The sequence below is a fragment of the Triturus cristatus genome, chromosome 3_1 (genome assembly GCF_964204655.1).
Source record: "Triturus cristatus chromosome 3_1, aTriCri1.1, whole genome shotgun sequence".
Taxonomy (NCBI): Eukaryota; Metazoa; Chordata; class Amphibia; order Caudata; family Salamandridae; genus Triturus; species Triturus cristatus.
The window spans coordinates 918596531-918615930 of record NC_140583.1 but is presented as its reverse complement, the minus strand read 5'-3'; the positions used below and the strand labels follow the sequence as shown (position 1 = coordinate 918615930).

At 47.0% G+C, this 19400-nt stretch overlaps 1 protein-coding gene across 22 annotated transcripts in view; it reads right to left on the bottom strand.

The window, feature by feature from the left end:
• The window catches only part of BAZ2B (bromodomain adjacent to zinc finger domain 2B), a 1481286-nt gene that overhangs the window by 31480 nt on the left and 1430406 nt on the right, over positions 1-19400 (bottom strand). The window lies entirely within an intron of this gene.

The following is a 19400-nucleotide window of genomic DNA, read 5'->3' as shown; positions in this document are numbered from 1 at the left end:
GGCAGGATGCAACCTTTGACCTACAGCAACACACGTTAACTTCAACTATTACGCAAAAGTTATTCAGCTGCCGCCAGTGTTAAAAATAGCTTTGGGTATTGTACAAAAACAAGATGTGAAAATCGTCAGTGAGTGCAAGTGGGGCATCCCAAGTCTTACATGTGTGGTATGTATCATGTCACTTCTCCAATAGGACTTTCAACAATTCACCTGGATGTTTGACTTGCACGTTAGAAGTTTTTTCACTGTTCCTTGAATGTTTTCATGGTGGGACTTTGTGAGTCAATATTGAGATGACCGTCTGAAACAACCCCTGTACTTGTGTGGTGCATTTGCCAGTCAATGCTGCTTCTGCCCAACAAATCTGTGGTATCTTGGTGATTTTCTCACAAATGTGTTAGACTTTAGTAAGTCATGATTTGTTTGTTGTTCGCATGTGCCTGCGTAGACCCGTGTGTGGATATCATTCCATACACAATGATATGTCGTGTTGTTTGCTGGTGTGTTTGACATTTCTAAACACTTTCTCTTGGCATTCGTTGCCATAGCAGCTCAAGTGCAAGCATCTCCAAACGGTTAATTCAGCACGTTCTACGTGTAGCCTTTGGGCAGCATTTATTTTTTGGGACTAACAACTTATAACATCCCAAAAGCAAGACCTATTGTCTATGCCAATGCTTGTTATATAAAGATATGAAGTGTAGATTTGTAATATGGAGGAATTAAATTTGCCCACATCATTAATTCTCTTGGTCCTCAGAATTGAAGGAATATGCTACTTACCAGTATGCATCTGTCCTTGGCATGTAGAGCTGCAGATCTACACACTTGTGCATAGATCGCCATCTGGTGCTGGGCACGGATGTTTGCAGTTTGTTTTTCCTCTTGGAAAGTCTTTGGAAGTCACGAGGTCGGCGACTCCTCCTTTGAATAGTATTGCGCATGGGCTTCGGCTCCATCCTCAGATTGTTTTTCGCCAGCAGGGAAAGATGGAGCGTAGTAATAACAGTGAAGATGCCCATGTGTGTGTTATCTAAATAAGATAAACTGGAACAGATAAAGGTAGCCGGGGAGGTGGGTGGGCGTGTGTAGATCTGAAGCTCTACATGCCAAGAACAGATGCATATTGGTAAGTAGCATATTCCGTTTGAGGCATATGAGCTGCAGATTACACACTTGTGCATAGATTATATAGCAGTACCCACCGTTAGCGGCGACCACCCGTATCTGTTGCAGTGGTTTGAAATAATGTTTTGAGTACAGCTTGGCCCACACTAGCTTGTTGCTTAGTTTGCACATCTACACAATAGTGTTTGGTGAAAGTGTGCGGTGTTGACCATGTAGCTGCTTTGCAGATATCATCTAATGGGATGTTTCCTAGAAAAGCCATTGAAGCCCCTATTTTACGTGTAGAATGGGCTTTAGGGGGAACGGATAGCGTTCGTTTTGCTTTATGGTAGCAAATCTGAATGCATTTGACAATCCACCTAGCTATCCCCGACTTTGAGATGGGGTTGCCCTTGTGTGGTGGAGAGAAAGAGACAAACAGTTGTTTGGTCTTACGGAAAGGTTGTGTTCTCTCGATGTAGTAGAGTAAGGCTCATTTGACATCTAGTGTGTGTGAAGAGCTCTTTCTGCAACAGTTTGTGGTTGCGAGAAGAATACTGGTAGTTCTACAGATTGGTTTAGGTGAAAAGGAGAAATGACTTTGGGGAGGAATTTTGAGTTGGTACGGAGAACCACCTTATTATGGTGCATTTGTAGAAAAGGTTCTTGAATAGTAAGTGCTTGTATCTCACTGACCCTTCTGAGGGAAGTGATGGCTACAAGAAAAGCGGTTTTCCATGTTAAGAATTGAAGTTCACATTTGTGTAGTGGTTCAAAAGGAGGTCCCATTAGTCTGGTGAGAACGATATTTAGGTTCCACACAGGTGAGGGTGGCACTCTGGGGGGAATTATTCTTTTAAGGCCTTCCATGAAGGCTTTAATGGCAGGTACTCTAAAGAGTGAGAGATGTTGCCTGTTTTGTAGGTAAGCTGCTATGGCTGCGAGTTGTAGTCAAATGGACGTATAGGCTAGATTGCACCTTTGTAGGTGGAGTAAGTAGCCTATGATGTGTTGAATGGACACATCTAGGGGATCAATGGTGTTGTTATGACAATAGACAACAAAACGTTTCCACTTGGCGGCGTAGCACGCTCTAGTGGTAGGGCGCCTAGCTTCTTTGATGACGTTCATACAATCAGGGGGAAGATTTAGGTACCCGAATTCTAGGATTTCAGGAGCCGATCACAAGGTTGAGCTGAGCTGGGTCCGGGTGTCTGATCTCTCCATGGCTCTGGGTTAAGGTACTATGAAGATGCAAGAGGCCATCATCCCTATTAGTTGCATAAACACCCGAGCTGGAAGGGAGTGTTGTGCTATGAATTTTGCACATAGAGCCTGAATGCTTGCAACCCTGGCAGGATTGGGGTAGGCGAGTGATTTTGAGGTGTCTATAGTGGCACCTAGATATTGTTTTATGTGTGATGGTTGTAGATGGGACTTTGAGGTTTACCGTGAAGCCTAGCTGGTGAAGTAGCTGGATCGTGGTGTGTGTGTGTTGTACACACTGATTCTACGAACTGGCTTTTATCAACCAGTCGTCTAGGTATGGGAAGACATGAATGTGTTGTCTTCGCAGATGTGCTGCCATCACTGCTAGGCACTTGGTGAATACTCGTGGTGCGGTTGTGACTCCGAACGGGAGCACTTTGAATTGGTAGTGTTGGCCGTCCACTACAAATCTGAGGTACTTCCTGTGAGCGTTGTGCACTGGTATGTGGAAATAAGCGTCTTTTAGGTCCAAAGTGGTGAGGAAGTCGTTTTTGGAAAGTAGCGGGAGTACCTGCTGAAGCGTCACCATATGAAAGTGGTCTGAGTGCATGTATTTGTTTAGGGGCCGAAGGTCTAGGATGGGCCGTAGAGTCTCGTCCCGTTTTGGTATGAGAAAATATAGGGAGTAGACCCCCATATTTTTTTGGTTGGTAGGAACGTGTTCTTTTGCCTTTTTGTCTAGGAGGGAGATTACCTCCTGCTTGAGTAGCAGTAGATGTTCTTGTGACATTGGGCGTTGTCTGGGTGGAATGTTTGGGGGGGTAGATATTAGTTCTAGGCAGTAGCCTGACCGAATTATTTGCGTTACCCATTTGTCTGAGGTGATGGTAGTCCAGACCGGAAGGAAATGTTGGAGTGGAAGTCATTGGGTAAGCGCGGTGGCAGAGCGGGCGGTGTTTGTTTTGCCTCTGCCTTTGTTATTGTTGCCCCTGTAGCCGCCTCTTTGATAACCCCTTGTAAAGGTGGACTGAGTAGTGGATTGGTATGAAGTGGAAGCGTTGTCTGAGGAGTAGCCTCTGGATGTGCTCCGAAAGGAAGAGCGGCGAAAGGAGCATCTGGGAGGGTGAGATTGAAAGGCTCCCATGGATTTTGCCGTGTCAGTGTCCTTTTTCATTTTCTCTAGGGCGTCATCCACTTTGGGGCCAAACAGATGTTCCTGGTCAAAGGGATGGTTGAGGATGGAGGCTTGTACCTCCGGTTTAAAACCTGATATCCTTAGCCAGGCATGGCGACGGAGGAGGACACTAGTATTGATAGCCCTAGAGGCTGTGTCTGCTGCATCTAAGGCACAACGTATGGAGGTATTGGTAATTGTTTTGCCCTCCTTAATTAGCTCATTGGCCCTAGCTTTGTATTTATCAGGTAGATGGTGCATTATGGCTTCTAGCTCGTCATAATGGGCCCTGTCATACCTCGCTAGTAGTGCTTGTGTATTGGCGATACGCCATATATTGGCTGCTTGAGATGCAGTACGCTTGCCTGATGCGTCCAAGAGTTTAGACTCTTTGTCAGGTGGTGGTGCGTCACCTGACGCCTGGGAGTTGGCCCTTTTCCGTGCTGTGGATACTTTCAAGGAATCTAGTGGCGCTGGCCCTCTGATGTAGGAGGGATCTGTGTGGGCGGCTTTATATTTCTTCTCAATGCGCGGGTTAATGACCCTGGCCCTGACTGGGTCCTTAAAGACCTCCGGCGCATGTTTTATAACACCCTTAAGCATAGGCAATATGGAGGTGGTCCTATGTGTGGTGTCAAATGTATCTAGGAGGAAATCCTCCTCCACTGGGTCGGTATGTAAATTTACCCCGTGGTAGTGTGCCGCCCTTGGCAGTAAATGGTTGAACCCCAAGGAGTCTTCTAGTGGAGAAGGTCTGGAAGGGTAAAGTTCGTCTTGTGGGACGTTAGGGACATCAGGGATATTATAATCGTCCCATGGGTCTGGGGATCCTGTGGGAGTGGGGTCCCCTGTAGGTATATCTTGGGGCACATCCCCTATGTCATCGTATGGATCCCCTTGATCATCATCATCCGGGGATGGGGTTGGGGAATGATGAGGTGGGGGTGGAGGAGGGGAAGGTGGAGGAGGTGGTGGAGGTAGTCTGAAAGGGGAGTTAGCAGAGTCCTTCCTTTTTGGAGGTGAGGGCGGAGCAGGTTTGTCTAACTGTCTTTTTGATAGAGAGCATCAAATGTCCAGTTTTGGGATCCTTAGTTAATGTTTTTTGTAAGGGATCCGGTGCGAATAGTTCTGGAGAGGTTGGTTGGTCCGTCGGCGCCGAAGGCGTCGGGCCGTTGGTTTCTTAGGCTTGTCGGTGCTGGTTCGTTGTTTGGAACCATGCTTGGAAAGCTCCGATTGTTTAGTAGGCGCCGAGATGGATTTCGGCTTCGAAGTGTCGGTGGTCTTGTGGGCTTTTGTCGGTACCGAAGATGGGGTCGGTGCCGAGGAGCTGGGTCTCGACCCCGAGTGTTTCGGTGTGGGGCTCGGTGTCGAGATGGAGGCCGGTTTCTTTTTCGGTGCCGAAGAGTGTTTATCGGCTCAGACGATGGGCTGGCTCGAGCCCGAGCCGCCTGAAGGCTTAATTGGCATCTTTACCGGCCCCGAAGGTGCGGTGTGGGAAGCAGTGTCTTTGGTCTTGCTTAGGCCCGAAGGCGTGACCAAAGCCTTTTTCGGTGCCGGTGAGAGTGTGGGGGGGGGGGGGGGGGAGGGGGGAGGGGGGGGGGAGTAGTACTCACGACCCTCTGTGCCGGCGTGATGTCCTCCACATCTGAATCGTCGGCTTCGGATGCACTGACGAGTTCCTCGTCTGTGTGTTGTTCCCCGAAGATGTCGTCCGGGATCGGCGTCGAAGAGTGTGCCATGGTTCTTCTGGCTCTTCGGTCCCGAATCGTTTTCTTGGACAGGAAGGATTTACACGCCGGACAGTCTCGAGCCTCGTGTTCAGGGGAGAGGCAGAGGTTGACCACCTCGTGGAGATCCGTGTGGGGGAATTTGGACCCACATCGGGGGCACTTTTTAAATGGAGTCCTTTCCATTAGCCAGGACCGGAGGTTGGGTAGGCCCGAAGGCCGCCGTCGACGACTGGAACCGAAGGTCTTGCCGATGAGAGGCGCGTCGAGTGGTGAGATCGCGATCGAAACAATACCGCGAATTGGGGTGAGGATTGCGCGTCGATCGTCAAACTGGAAGCTGTTCGGATCCGGAGCGCGAAGATTACATCCGAACCCGATGGCGGAAAAAAACAATCTGAGGATGGAGCCGAAGCCCATGCGCAATACGATCCGAAGGAGGAGTCACCGACCTCGTGACTTCCAAAGACTTTCCAAGAGGAAAAACAAACTGCAAACATCCGGGCCCAACACCAGATGGCGATCTATGCACAAGTGTGTAATCTGCAGCTCATATGCCTCGAACACATTGTTTTATTATGGCTGTATAATTGATAGTTTTACATTGTATAATTTTAATTAATCAAGCAATAAAGATTTGAATTTGAAAAAAGAATATATGAGCACACAATCCTTCTTGGAGTTGCTTTTTAGCTAGTCCATAGCAGATCTTAGGGAGATGGTTCTCTTTTGCACCACTTTGTCCTTTTATGTTCCAGCGAAACTGATGAATAGCTGGTCCGCTTACTTGTATTCCCTGGTGCTGTCAATGTAGAAACTAAAGGCCCTTTTAGGGTCCAGATGTTGAAGCCGGTCCTCTACCTTAGAGGAATGGTAAAGTGCATATAAAGCCGGCAAAATTATGGATTTCTCTATATGGAAGGGTGCGACTACCTTTGACAGGAATGCTGCTTTTGCCCTGAGGACCAGTTTATCTGGGGAGAACAAAGTGTATAGCTGTGTCACAGACAATGCCTGACGTTCTCAGTTGCCTGGCTGATGTTATAGCAATGAGGAATGCAGTCTTGATGGGTAGCAGGTGAATGGGACAACTGTGCATCAATTCTAAGGGCACACACATCAGGTAGGTAAGAACCAAATTAAAGTTCCATTGCATAAAGTGTTAACGGGAACATACGGGTCAGTCCCATGTATTACAATGGGTGACTTGAAGAGGGGTGGCTGATCTGGTAAGCGTAAGCAGGGCAAAAGGGCTGAAAGATAACCTTTAGCTGTTGCCGCAGTAAGAACTTGCTGGGCTAAAGAATCAAAACAGGAGAACATCTGATAACTGTGCATTCAGTGGTGAAATGTCACAGGAAGAACAGACAACAAACTTCCCCCAGCATCCTGCATAAACCAACTCAGTAGCTAGATTGCTTGCTGCCAGGATGACACTAACCACTTTGGGAGGGAGATCGAAAGTCCTCAACTGTCATCGCTCAATATCCACGCATGGAGGTGTAGGTTGAACAGGCTTAGGTGCATAACTCTGCCCTCTTGCTGCAACAACAGGTCCTGCCTAAGAGGCAGCCCAATCGGATGACATGCTCAGAGCCAGAAGATATGGGTACCACTCTCCTCACCCAGGTCAGAGTCACTAGCATGACTTGCGGGCAGTGCCACTAGATCTTTTTTATCACTCTGGGCAGAAGAGGGAAGGGTGAAAGGTGTACATGGCATCCCATCCCTCAATGCCTTGCGGAATGTGTATATAAGGGAACAATGACTTGGGAACTCCATGGTGCAAAAGGTTGGGCAGTGTGTGTTCTCTGCGGTGGCCAATTGATCAAGCCAGGGTTCTGCCCATTGTTGAAAGATGTCCTGTGCCAGCCTGAGTGTAACTGCTATTCCTGATCTGCTAAGCAACGTCGACTGAGTTAATCCACCTTGGAGTTTAAAGATCCTTCCAAGTGTCGGGCGATCAGGATCATAACCTGAATGTTCTGGAGTCATTAAGGCAGAGGCAAGGCTTGGAAATACACCATGTGCAGTATGGCTCTAATGAAGGGGAGCCGCTGTGAAGCAAACAGGTGTGACTTTGGCACGTTGATGGTAAAACACCAATGTCAACATATCAGCAGTCGTCTGGAGGTGGTTTACAACTGCCTGAGCTGAGTCTGCCTTTAGCAGCCAGTCATCAAGGTACGGGAATATTGGTATTCTCAACCTCCACAGATGGGCTGCAACCACCACCATTACCTTTGTGAACACTCGAGATGTACTGGCAAGACAGAGGGAAGCACAGAGAATTGAAAGTCTCTTGGCCTACTTGAAATCGCAGGAACAGTCTATGGGACTGCAAGACAGGGATGTGAAATTATGTATCGTGCAAGCCCAATGCTCCCATCCAGTCTCCTGGTTCCAGGGCAGATAGAATTTGGCCCAGGGAGACCATCCTGAACTTGTCCTTCCGTAGAAAGAAGTTTAGATGGCATAGATCGAAGCTGGAGCAAAGACATCTGCATTTTTTCAGCACCAGGACATAATGGGAGCAGCAACAAGTCCCAATCTCTGATGCGGACACCCTCTCTAGCTATTCCTTGGCCAAGAGGGTCTGAACTTCTCAACAGAGTATGGGCAACTGGTCCTCTGGAAGTTGTGGTGTGGGTAGCATGTATGGGGGGTAAAAAAGGAAGGGTAGGGAATTACCAAGTTCCATGATCTAGAAGACCCATTGATTCAACGCAATGCTCCTCCATTCACTGATGTAAAAAGCAAAGACCTCCTATACAGTGACCGTGAACTGCTGAGAGCAATCTAAAGAGATTCTGCAGCGGCTGCGGGCAAGGGGTTGGAGTTTGGGTAGTTTGTTGCCCATGGGGCCTGTGCGCTGGTGGTGTACTCCCTTGCCTCTACCACGAAAGATGAGGGAGGGCTTGTTGCTGTGAGGTACTTAATGACTTTACTGGTAGCCCATTCCAAGGTCTCGAAAGAGGAGCTGCTTTTGGGAAAACTGCCAAACCGGCTGAGTTAAACCCAGAGAGTGGGCGGTGAATTTACTTTCTCTAAACAGGGCTGAATATGGTTTCACTCTGAGCATGTCCATAAGGGGCTGCTAAACAACTGATGAGAAGCCCGTAGAGCAAATTCAGGCCTATACACCACACTGGTACCGACTGCCCTACCTAGGCAGTCAGTCGTGTTCACACCTGATTTTATGGAATATTTGCTGCATCTTGTCCATCTAAGATCAGCTGCTGTAGGGTTGGTCCTATGTTGTCTGGGACAGCTGGCAAGATGTCTGGCACTTTGTCCTATAATGCATGTTATTATCTGCCCTGGGGCATTTTGTGTTTACTGACCTAAGGGCAAGACTGGCTGAGTTGAACATTTGTTTACTAAATGTCTCCATCCTCATTGATTCCCTGTCATAGCAACTGGTAAGTTACTAGTGGATGCCTGGACCACTAGGTTCTCTGAGATGGTTTCTTGCAAGAGAAAGTCCAGGTCTCCAGTAGCAGGTCTGTGCCCGCTTGCCACCTGTTGATTAACTGGAGGACAAGATCCTGGCTCCACAGAGTGGCCTACCAGAATATCGGTTAGGTCCTCATTAACCCCTCCCCTGCTCATGACGGAACCACTCCGTCATGAGCCACGGTCGCCGTGTGCTCATGACGGAGTGGTTCCGTCATGCTGCGGCCGCGCTAATTCCCCGCCTGTGCGGGCGATTAGCGCAGTGGGCGGAGTCATGACGGAACCACTCCGTCATGAGCACAGCTCAACCGCGGCTCATGACGGAGTGGTTCCGTCATGAGCACTGCGCCACCGCGCTGCCCCCAAACCCCCCCCAGCGCTGCGGCGGAATTCCCGCCGCAGCGAAAGGGTTAAAAAGGAGGACAGGTTCTTGGGGGTGGTCTATGCTGGGTTGAGGACGTCAGGAAGTATATTAGTCTTAACTTCTTGGATAGGTACGGTAAAGACTTTGTGGCCTAGAGGTGCCTGGAGCGTCAAGCAACTTTGAGTAGCGGGACGAGGTAGAACCATGTTTGGACTTATGTTTTTACTGTGCAATTTTGTGGACTCACTTGAGCTCTGCAACTTCGATCACAATCAGTCGCTGGAGCTAGAATGAGAGTAGGCCTGCACCCTCATCTTCAAGATCGATCCTTTGACTTATGCCGGGTTTTGCCTCTAAGTCGCGGACGGCCTTCCTGTTTATCTTGGGGCAGCAGGGACACAATGTTGAGTTGTATTTGGAGTCTAGACAATACTGACAGACATCATGGGTGTGAGTCACTGACATCTGTCGGTTACAGTCATCACACAGTTTAATAACTATAGTCTTAGGGGTTAAAATTTCTGCACACTGAAGATTTTTTTAGGGAAAAATTCTCTTTCACACAACAGAATTTGATTGCTCCAAATCCGCTTCGGCAGGTGTGGAAATAAAAGGAAGTGATGTCAGTGCACGGAGATGGCACAGATATAGTGGTCCCTATATCACATCTGGGGAGGGACGGATGAGACATGGAGCTTTACGGTGCCACCTACTGATGCATGAGGGAACTGATACAAAGGTTTTCAGAACCAATCTTTTGCCTGGGGAAATTCACAAGGTGAGGAATCTGCTTTTAGAAGTCTATCAGAAACATGAAATGCACAAATGCAATAATAATTTATGAAGCCTTTCGTAAAGGTTGTACCCAATAATAATACACTCTTTATTGATAATTTGAAACATGATTAAATTGAACGATAAAAATGACAGTGATAAATGTTAAAAACTGTGGATTTAAAATTACTTAAAAATAGGGGGACCATTATTGGCTAATACTGTTCTGATGAAGGACATTGCTCTGGATTTCTTGTAGTCTCTGATTTAGTTGTTGAGTCTATTAACTCAGCCGCCATGCTGTAATGAGGAGCATTTGGGTGCGATTGTGGATTCCAATAGTTTTGACGCTTTGTGGACGAATTTCGTAAGCCCAATGTTTAGCTTGGTGTTGTCAGGGTTAAGAGCGGCCATTATTGCTTGGCGGCAAGATTGAACTCCCAACGTAATACATTGACCTCGCAGCAGTGACCGTCTGGCCGTGAGCAGTGCAGGGCATGCACAGACGATGTGTTCCATTGTTTCCGAATGATAACCACATAACCTGCTTTCAGTGCTACTACCTGGCCGGCGCTATTCGGAAAGGTTCTTCAGAAAGGGCCAGTCACCCATCCTCAAGGCTAAAAACTTTTGTTTCCAATAAAGTGAATATGTGCTTGATAGGTAAAGCGGCTGAACACCCACTTTAAAATTAGCAATTACAGCCCAAGCGTGTCTCTTCTTTGACAGTATTGCCCTGTCTGAGTGAAAGGACCACAATCTAATGTTTTTATTAATGGCGGTCTTTAACACCAGGTGAGAGGGGTTTGTTTCCCAGAAGTCTTTTACACCTAGTAGCTGTAGACTGCGATGCAGGAGTTGCCAATGCTCATGGCTGGTCTGATTTTTCTGTATTTCCTGCCATAGTCGGGCCTCCAAGGAACCCTCCCGGGCACGGCACAGTCTGTTCGAGTCTCACTTGGGCTGGCGAGGCAGATCTTGACAACCGAAAGGCTCTTTTAAAACTTTTTGTTGTTAACTTGTTTATTAATGTACTGGTTGTGCCCTTAGTCCATACGTCAGGGAGTTCATTACTTTACCCTTCATTACTTTCAGCATGGGGGTTAGGCTGGGACCTAGAAGCTGTTTTGCTAATTTTGCAGCGGCCACTTCTAACGACAGGGCTTTAGTTTTCAATGCTTCTTTATGCTTGATAAAGGTACCTCTTGTGTCAAGATAGATGCCCAAGTATTTATAACTGGGGGTTGATTCTAGCTGTGTTTTGTTGAAGTACTACCTTTCTATTGACCTTTTTTGCTTCCCAAAATATATTGTTTTGGTTTTTGACAGGTTAAGCTCTAGATGGTTTCTTATTGTGTAAGGTAGCAGTTCATCCAGTAGCCTCTGGAGACCCACTTTTGTGAGGCTTAACAACACCAAGTCATCAGTGTAAAGCAAATTGGTGATGCAGGTCCCGTCTAGTTGAGGAGGGTGGCAGTTTACACTGTCGAATACTGGAGAAAGGTCAGATATAAACAAATTAAAAATGAGTGGGGCCAATACACAACCTTGTTTGACGCCTGTTTCGATGCGGATCTTCCTGGAAACGTGGGAGCCTTCACCCAGCTTGATTCTTATCCATGTTTCAGTGTGGAGTTGGATTATTGCTTGAAGAAGAGGCTGGGGTATGCCCCACGATTTTAGTTTCTGCCATAACAGACCCCTGGGCACGTCACCTGCGACCCCTGAGGCTGTAGAGGCCTATCTGGCAGGGGTGGAATTGCCTAGTATAGACGCGGATAGTCAGGAGGCCTTGGGGGACCCCTTTAGTGGGGAGGAAATAAGAGCGGCAATCACCCACCTGAAGATGGCGAAGTCCCCGGGAATGGATTGTATAGCAGCCGAACTCTATAAAGAGTACGGCGGAGTCCTGATCCCCAAACTACTGAAGATCGCAGTGGAGGCTGAGGAACGCAGTATGCTCCCAGATTCCAGGCGGGAAGCACTGATCGTGATGATCCCCAAGCCTGGGAGGGACCCCCTCCTCCCAGGCTCATATAGGCCCATTTCTATGCTGAATGTCGGCAGCTGGTCCATTACGACCAGTCCGGGTTTATACCGGGCAGAAATACATTGCGGAATATCCGCCGCCTGGTGCACATTATGCAATCCTTGGAGGGACGGGCCCAACAGAGCACAAAAAACCCCCAAAAAACAAACAAAAAAACCAGACCCCTGGGCACACGGTCGAAGGCCACTTTGAAGTCTACAAATCAACAGTGCAGCTGGATTTGTTGGACTGTCGCTTTCTCCATCAGGACTGTTAGCGTTAACAGATTGGTTGTAGTACCGGTGTTAGCCACAAAGCCCGTCTGATTAAAATGAAGGCGCGCAGTTGTTTCGGCCCAGGCCTGTAGCTCCTCCAATAGAATATTTGCATAGTACTTGGACTCCACGTCGAGAAGTGCAACCATACGGTAATTTTTTGGCTCGTTTCTCTTCCCACTTTTGTAGATTGGGTGAATGATTGCACCTCGCCAGGACTCTGGGGCCATGTTGTTTAGACTGCAATAGAGAAACAAGGGGGTTAGGTATTCTGACCATAGGCTGACATTGGATTTGAACATGGCTTGAGGGAGGCCATGCGGGCCTGGGGCTCCTTCAGCTCTGGCTTTCGTTATGAGGCGCAAGATCTTGTTTTTTAAGGCATCAGGAGTCACCGTGGGCTCTAGTGAGGTACCGTTCCTTTTCGTTGACTCCCTGTGTGTCGGATCTTCAAATGGAATTTTTACAGGGCGAGCTTGCCTCGGACACTCCAGTCCGGGGAGGGGGCATCATCGGGTTAACAGGGCTGTAAGAATTGGTGCAAGCTTCGTTTATATTGGTGTCCCCAAAGTGAAGAGAAAAACTTACTCCAAACGGCTTCACTAATATTTGCACTGCTGTACCCACTTGTACTTTGTTTGCTCCTATTTGCAAGAGACCAGAATTGCTTTGGGTTAGGATTTTCACTTTCGTAGATGAGCTTCAGCCAGAATTGATCCGAGGCCGCAAGTTTTTCCTTTCGTGTAGAAATTCTAAAAGCTGCTTGGGCTTGCTTATAGTTATTGAAGTTGATTTTATTGCTGGGGTTCTTTCTTGATAGACGCAGTGCTCGGTTCCTCTCAGTTCTTAGTTTCCTTGTGGCTTTTGAGATGTAGAATTGAGAGATTTGGGCCACTCCTGATTGGCAATTCGTTGAGGAGGAGGTTTGTAAGAGAGGTCCAGCCACTAACGACATGAGTATTTAGCTCTAGGGACTGATGTAATAGGGCTCTGCTTTTTTCCATCAGGGAAGGGGCTGTGGAGTCTTACCACTTTATATCATCTGTGTGGCTGCCTGAGTGAGTATGGGCAAGTTCTTGATGGTGTGGAGTGCTGTTGAATAATGTTATTTGTGCCCGGTGGTCACTCTCTCCTTGTGGTGTGATTTGATAACTCTTGATCCAGGGTGGTATTTCTCTACTCCCTAGAGTGAAGTCCAAAAACGAGAAGGATCTGCCATCAGACTGGGTCCATGCGAGCGGGATGTCGGTGGGGAGGCGCCCATTCAATAGGGTAAATCCTAAGCTGCTGAAATACATTGCCACATATTCGCCCAATGTCGAAGATTTGTTTCCAACAGGAATTGACTGGGATGCAAAGTGTGGAGGAACTCTTGGGGGTCCGGTCCTGTGTCATCGGCAAGATTGCAGTAGAGATTGGTATTGAAGTCACCTGAAATGATACTTGGTGTGCTGCCATACTTGCCAATTAAGTCACAGATGGATTTGATCAAGCTGTCCATTTTGGCTTTTTTGTTGGTGGTGCAGGGGGAGATGTAGATGTTGAGGATGAGCAGCTGAGGATCCATAAGTGAACTTCCCAGAATTATTCCGGAGAGCCAATCCTCCTCAAAGTTAATCTGTTTAATGCAATTGGATAATTTTGTTGATACGTAGATCAAGAGACCGCCACTTGGTCTACCGAACTTGGACTGCCTGGTGGCAGGTGTCAAACTCCAGGAAGCCCACTATTGGGATACTTTCTCCTGCCCATGTTTCCTGTTGGGATACTTTCTCCTGCCGATGTTTCCTGTAAAAGAAGGATGTCATATTCTTTTAAAAAGTCCAGGATGGCGGCAGATTGTTTTTCCTGCCCAAATCTGTTAATGTTCCAGGAGCATATTGTTAGACCGTAACTAATGGTGGTTCAATCGGTCCGGTTTCTGGAAAGAACCCCCGGCAGCCATAACCAATCTGCTCCGTCGAAGTTTCGCTGGTCGGTTGAGGGCTTTGGGATTACTGTTGGTGAGCTGCCTCTTGCGGACCTCAGTACTGAATAGGGGGCTAAGGAGGAGCTGGAAGTACGGGCCTGATTGTTTTCCAGTATTGAGGGGTAGCGAGGAGCACTTGGTATTATTGTTATTCCCCAGGATTTAAATTGGTCAGTTTTCGTCAGGACCAAATCCCGGGTTCCCGGGGTTACCAGTGTAGCTTCACCCGTATTAGATCCGGTAGATGGAGTGAATTCGATAGCGATTATGTCCCTCAATTGTAGGTGGCTTAGGTCGGGTAATGATTTGAAAAGTTTTAGTATATTCTCTCGATTGAGGATGTCATGAGGGCCTCTGGAGGTAAATTCTGGTATGAGCAGCAGTTTGGTGTTTTGGGGGCTGCTTGGGGGCTCACAGGGCTCATTAGACAATACTGGCTGTGTTCGCTTTGATTTTTCTTGGATGGGCTTTTTTGGTGGTGTGGATATAGTGAATGATGGAAGGGGCAGTTCCCTATGATGGGTGATTAGGGATGGTGAAAGATGACTTATTTGTGGCCACCAACTTGCGACAGCTTGCCGAATTCATGAGATTCCTACTACCAGGTTCTGTGGTTATGTTCTGTGTACGTGATTTGTTGTCCTCGATGGTAAGAAGATGAGAGAAACTGACTTCTTGAGCTGACACCTGGAGAGTTGCAGGACTCTGTTGCCCTGCTTCCAGTACTGGGTGCTTAGTTGGCGGTTGTTTAGGGCCGGGTTTTGCTTGTTTTGATGGTTGCAGGGGGTTTCCCATAGCTTGAGGTAGCCCTGACTGCTGACTGGCCTGGTTTGGAGATTCTGTCTGTGGGGGCAACTGATTCAATGTTAATTGTGGGATCGTCTGTACTCCTTTCGAGAATAATGTCGAGGAGGCATTTCCTAGAAGCGCTGTGTCGCTCATAGAGGGGTTACTCATATTTGAACTTGTAGTGTCAATTTTTTGTTTATTCCGGCTTTTTCGTTGTCTTTTCTTTTCGCTTTTCGACAGCCGATGTGAATTATGATTTTTGGATGGTTCAATAGGGAATGATTTAGCGTCTGCTGTCTCCGTGAGGTACAAGGAAGGGGGTCAGGTTTGGACTTTCGAGTGAGATGGGCCCTGTGCCGAGCTTGGAGCCTGAGGAGAGGTGTCTGGGGGCTCGGACACAGAGGGCTTCTTTATTTCAGTTAGGACTGCTGAAAGAAATTGAGGCCGAGATGATAGGGAGTCAATTATAGGGGAGCAGCAGCACACTGATTGCACCAGTTGAGTTTGGGATTGGGCTTTTTTGATTAGAGCGTTAAGTTCCTCCAATTTTTAGTCGATCCCGGCCGTGTGCACCGCAATTGTATTTAGTAGGCGCACCTGCAGATCCATCTTGTCTGAATGATATGTTAGTGCAGCTGACGTTGTTTGAAAGGTTTGTAATAATTGAGACCATAGGTTATTAAGGTTGGCCGATGGAGAACTGTCCTGCCTTACAGACTCTTTGGGTTCAGTAGTAAAGAACGATAGGTCTAAAGAATTGTGGATTATGTTGTTGTTTGACCCTTCTCGGATGACCGTTGGGTCAGCTTGATCCCCTTGATCCACCTTGACTAAAAAACATTCCGACTCTGGTTGATCTGCATTGCTGAAAAAGGATAGGCCATGACCTGTGGTAGTAAGACTCTAGGGGGCATATGTATCAAAACCCGAATTTGCGATTCTCAAATAGCGATTTTTTGAGAATCGCTATTTGAGAATCGCAAAATGGGATGTATTTAAAATATCGCTAATATTTAGCTATTTCTTAAAATTCCTTAATTGCGATTAGCAAATTGCGAAATCGCATTAAGGAATACCTGCCCATTCATTTCTATGGGCCAGGAGACCCATAGGAATGAATGGGAAGTAATTCTCAAATTGCGATTCGTAATTTGCTAATCGCAATTTGAGAATAATTTCAAAGGTGCAAGGGTGTCAAGATGACACCCTGATGCACCCCTGAAATCAGCATGTGTGGACATATGGCGCACATACATGCCCTAAGGGCATGTATGTGCGCCACGTGGCACTTATTAAAATTTTAAAAAGTGCATTTTTAAAAGAATTCGCAAATTACCACCAACTAGAAGTTGGTGGTAATTTGCGATTTCTTAAGGATTTTTCGCAAAACTTTGTTGCCTGTTACATTTCATTTAAATGCTTACGAAAAGTTAAGAAATCGCAAATTTAGCGATTCCTTAAATTTGCGCTGAAAAATGGCTCATACATACCGTTTAGCGATTTTTTATTCGCAAACGCTGTTTTTTGCGAATCGCAGCGTTTGCGAGTAAAAAAATCGCTTGATACATATGCCCCCTAGGACTCTTTCGTAGCATGTCAGGTTCAGATTTGGTTGAAGAGTAAAATACAGATGGAGAAAGCGGGCTTAGGTTTAAAAATGGTTGAAAAGTTGACAGGTGGACGTCTCTAGGGAGGATTACGTTGGGAGAAACTTGATCTAGTTGAGTTGTGTGTTGAGCTGGGGGTTGAAAGGGAGCCTGTTGTGACTGACTAATGTCCAGGGCTTCTGAGGCGCCTTTGCATAGATTCTGTTAATAAAACACTGGATTGCGTAGAGTTATCGGGTCCTCCGGCGGCCCCGTGGATCAATGGCAGAATCATAGTTTGATGTGGCAATAGCTCGGACGCTACGAGGGGGGGTACCTGCGGGAGGGTGTGGGGGGAGTGCCTGCTGTTTGTCCAAGGTGCTGGTTATTTTCTTCCGTGCTATCGCCGGTACTGAGGTCCTAAAGTAGTCCCTTAAGGAGGCCTTGATTTTTGCAGGTTTGGAGTGTAAGTGTTGGCTCCTCGACGGTTAGATGGGCGTGTACAGGCCCTGGATCGGAAGCTGTCCTTGAATTTGCAAATGTTTGGCGAGGCGAAGACGCCATTGAGGGTTCTACCAGAAGTTCGCAGAGGTCCATTTTCTTTGCACCTTTGATGGAGCTTTCCTTACTCGTCCTGATCTCATCCCGGGAACTTTTTTAAAATTATTTATTTAAAGGGCTGCACGGCTTCCTGGTGGTTCCTGGTGATTCCTATCGATTGGTTAAGGTAATGGCTCGGGTTGGTGGGTAAGTTGATTGATGAAAACAAGTAAGTGAGGTTAGTTAAGCGATTAATTAATTGATCGATTGGATTAATATGAGCCCTTGGTTTTATACTGTAGCTTTATTGTATTGTATTGCAGTTATTAATGATTATTTACTAGTTTTTACAAATTTCTTCTCCCCGGTGGATTTATTGGTTGCTGATTTATTGATTATTGATTTGATAAAACTATTTTATTTTATTTTTTATCATATATTAAGAGCCTGCCTGCCTGTCTGCGCCTGATGACCCTTGGAAGACTCTTGGATGGCCGGTTTACTGGAGTCCCGAGCTGTCGGAATGTCTAATATTTCCTAGTTTTTCCTTGTCCTTGTCCTTTCCTTGTACTTATCCTTTTTTTTTTGTCCTTCCAGACCTTCCCATGTGTTGGTTGCAGCGTTAGAGCTAGTGCTGATGTCCGTTGTTGTTGTTATTTTTGATTTGCAAGTGATTTTTTCCTGGCAGTCTTTTTTCGGTGATTAGTAAAAGGTGATAGGGAGGGCTGGAGTGAGCTAGAGGAGCTAGCAGGGCGCTCTGGCTGAGTTGCCGGTTACGCTTGTTCTAGACAGACCACCTCTGCGGGCACTCACACTGGTCCGCCATCGGCCGGACTCGCTCCACCAAATTTCGCTGGCTCCCACTTACTTCTTCGTCGTTGCAGTTTCCCCCCTGGGTATCTTAAATCCACCGCTCCTCTGTGTGTCCGCGCATCTATTCTCTCCGCTGTCTCTGCTGTCCAGGGGCGGGGGCCGTGGCCGGGACAGCGCCTGCCGCCGGCTCACCTTGCCTCGATGCTGAATGCGGATTGCAGGATGCGGACGCTCTGAAAACACGGACTGGACACAATGCTCCTGTGCAGATGGACGCTGTAGAATGAAGCGGCTCACACTACTCCTGGACTCCTCTGCAGCGCACAAGGGTTGAAGGCTGTTACCACAGCGCTTAGTACCTCTGATGAGGCGCCGAAGCGCCCTCTGTATAGCTCATCAAGATAATTAACTCCCGAAAGAAAGACATGTCTGCTGAAGAAATACAAATGTGGGCATCAAAGACAGGACCCAAAGGAGAAGTTATTTCCGTTTGATAATGATCTTTTTGGTGGGCACTGGATCAGAAGATTCCTCAAAAAGACACAGACTCGATTCAGGGACTTTTACTACAGCCTTCTGGTGCCGGTAGGTGGCACTAGCTCCATCTAGACGCAAGAAGGAGTCAAGATGACGTCTCTGTAAGCATAAAATGGCCTTCTTAGCACCTCGCATTCAGATCTCATCTGTTTTTTTTACCCCTTGATTGTGTTTTTTGTAGCATGGATGAGAATGACATAAGTGTTTTGTAGGTGCAGTGCAAGACTAACTTGAAAACCTTTCACCAGTAATAAATGACCAAGTTACTTAACTTTGGAAACGCCTTTTCTGGTAGAGTTTATCTAACCACAGATTCCTCCCCTAGAATATTCTCCAGGTGTCAGACAATATAAAAAATCTTGAGCGGTACATCTGCGTGCTGGTAGGTGGTGTCAATCAGCTCTGAGTTGGAATTGATGTGCACGGTGCCTATATAGGCACCACTTCAGAGGGCTGACATCAATTTCTTTCGTGACTATTTCTGCGCCAGAAACGGAGAACCATGAATGATTGTTTAACCACTGTGCCGAATTTAACAAGATGTAAGAGTGAAGAGCAGTTTTCAGAATGGGAAGGATGGGAGGGTTGGTGACAAATCTGTGGGTAGAAAGACTTTTCACCAGAAAAAGAACTACCAAAGGTTAGTAACTTTTTCTGATCAAGACTGCTAAGCGCAGATTTCTCACCTTAGAATAGATACCCCAGCAATACCTCCCCAGAGGTGGGTCTGCAAGTGGATCAAACCAGGAAATCCTGGAGGACCGAATGGGCAAAATGCCCAACTCGACAGACTGGACGGTGAAAGCAGTACTGCTTTGTGAACATGTGGAGGGACGCCCAAGTAGTAGCTTGGCAAATGTCCAGGACAGTTACCCCGCATGCTAATGCAATAGTAGTAGTCTTGGCAATGGTGGACTGGACCCAGGAGGCTGCTTCTTTGCTAGCTCATAGCAGATTTTAGTTCAAAGTACAATACATCAAGAGATGGTTCTCTGTTGAACTGCCTTGTCTTTTTTCACATATGTGAATCCGATTAGGAGTTGATCGTCCA